The following is a 2,299-nucleotide window of genomic DNA, read 5'->3' on the forward strand; positions in this document are numbered from 1 at the left end:
AGCTGCGTTCTCCTCGGCACAGACACGGAGAGCATTGCGAGGGCGGAGCTGCGTTCTGCTCTGCACAGACCTTGGGGCACTGCCTCGCTTTGGGACAACTCGGGGCCGCATCGACGGTGAATAAAATCCTTCCTGTTTGCAGCCCTGTTTGTGGTTGGTGGCAGCGATGGACATTGCAGCCAACCAGAGCGTAGAAAGGCATCGGGGTAAGTGCACTATCCAGGCTGCACTGCAGGTGGCCTGGGATGGGTTGGGAGCCCTATCTCAGGTGTCACTGCCCGTCTTGGGTGGCTGGTTGGGTGTGCTATCTGGGGCTGTGCTGCCTGCACCGGGGGTGTTGTTTGGGGGCTCAAACCGGGGCTGCACTGCCTTTGGCAGGGAGCCGGTTGGGGGCACTATCCCAGACGGTATTGCTGGCAACAGTGAGGTTAAGGCTAAGTGTGCTATCCGGGGCTGCACTGTGCGGCTGTGGTGGGGGGTGGCGGTTTCGGGTTGAGGGCACTATGGGGTGCTGTAATGCCCATGGTGCGGGGAGGCGGGGCGGTTAGAGTATGTTGGGTGTGCTAATGGGGGGGGGGGCGACACTGCTGGTGGTAGGGGGCAGGGTGGGTTGGGGGCCATATCAGGGGCTGCACCGATTGCTTTAGCTAGGATTTCAGGTACTATGTTAAACTTTAACAGTGGTGACAGGGGGCACTCTTATCATGTTCCAGATCTTAGAGGAAAAGCTTTCCATTTTTCCCCATTCCATATGATTCTAGCTGTGGGTGTCTTTCCTGTAGTTTTTATTATGTTGCGGTATGTTTCTTCTGTGCCCGTTTCTTTGAGGATTTATAGCATGAAGGGATGTTGAATTTCATCAAATGCTTTTTCGGTTTCAGTTGACGTGATCATACTGTTTTTGTCATTTATTTGGTTGATATGATGTATCACATTGTATGTTGAGTGACTCTTGCATCCCAGGGATACATCCCACTTGATCATGATGAATTATCTTTTTAATGTATTACTGAATTTGATTCACTGGTATTTTGTTGAGGATTTTTGCATCAATATTAGAGATACTGGCCTGTAGTTTCCTTCTTTGATGCTTTTATCTGATTTTTGTATCACAGTAATAATGGTCTCATAGAATAAGTTTGGAAGTATTCCCTCCTGTTTTTCAAAATAGTTTGAGCAGGATTCATACTAGGTCTTTAAATTGTTTGCTGTGAAGCCATCAGCAGTGAAGACATCAGTTCCTGTGCTTTTCTTTACTGGGAGACTTTTTCTGATGGCTTCAATCTCATTACATGTTATCAATCTGTTCTGGTCTTGGATGTTTTCATTGTTTAACCTAAGTAGGTTGTATGCATCTAGGAATTTGCCAGTTTCTACTAGGCTTTCCAATTTATTGGCATGTAATAGCCAGTTATGATCCTTTGAATTTCTGAAGTATTAGTTGTAATGTCTCCTTTTTTTAATCTGTTGATTTTATTTATATGAATCTTGTCTCTTTTCTTAGGCTGGTTAAAAGTTTGTCAATTTTGTTTAGCTTTCCAGAAAACCAACTTTTCGTTTAATCTTGTGTATTTTTTATTTCAATTTTGTTTCTGCTACGATCTTAGTTATTTTCTTATTTATGGTTTAGTTTGTTCTTACTTTACTAGTTCTTTAAGATGTATTGTTTATTTGAAGTTTTTCTTTTGTTTGGATGATAGGCACTTATAGCTGTAAATCTCTGCCTTTGTACTGCTTTCTGCGTAACAAGTTTTGGTATACTATGTTTTCATTACTCTTTGTTTCATGAAATTTTTGAATTTCTGTCTCAGTATGTTCATTGACCCGCTAGTCATTTATTCAGGAGGGTAGTATTTAACTTCCATGTGATTGTATTGTTTCCAAAATTACTTTTCTTATTGATACCTAGTTTTATTCCTTTGTAGTGAAAGAAGATGGCCACGGAGACGGACAGCAGCGTGGTCAGAGTGGTAGGAGCCGGCCATTAGCGAGAGCTGCTCCATGCCTGGCTGCTAGGTCCTAGAGCCTGTGGCCCACTGGCTTGCCTCACTGTGGTTGGTGGTGGTGGTGACAGAGACTGCAGCACAACCAGAGTGGTAGGACAGGGGCTATCCAGGGCTGCACCTTTCGCAGTGTGGGGTGGGTTGGGGGCACTATCCAGGGTGTCATTGCCTGCATTAGGGGTACTGGTTGGTAGCACTCCACAGGGCTGCACTGCCCATGGCAGGGAGGGTGGGTTATGGGTGCTTTCTGGGGCTGCAATGCCCATGGAGGAGGACAGGTTAGGGCACTGTCGGGT

The sequence above is a fragment of the Gorilla gorilla genome, chromosome 14 (genome assembly GCF_029281585.2).
Source record: "Gorilla gorilla gorilla isolate KB3781 chromosome 14, NHGRI_mGorGor1-v2.1_pri, whole genome shotgun sequence".
NCBI lineage: Eukaryota > Metazoa > Chordata > Mammalia > Primates > Hominidae > Gorilla > Gorilla gorilla.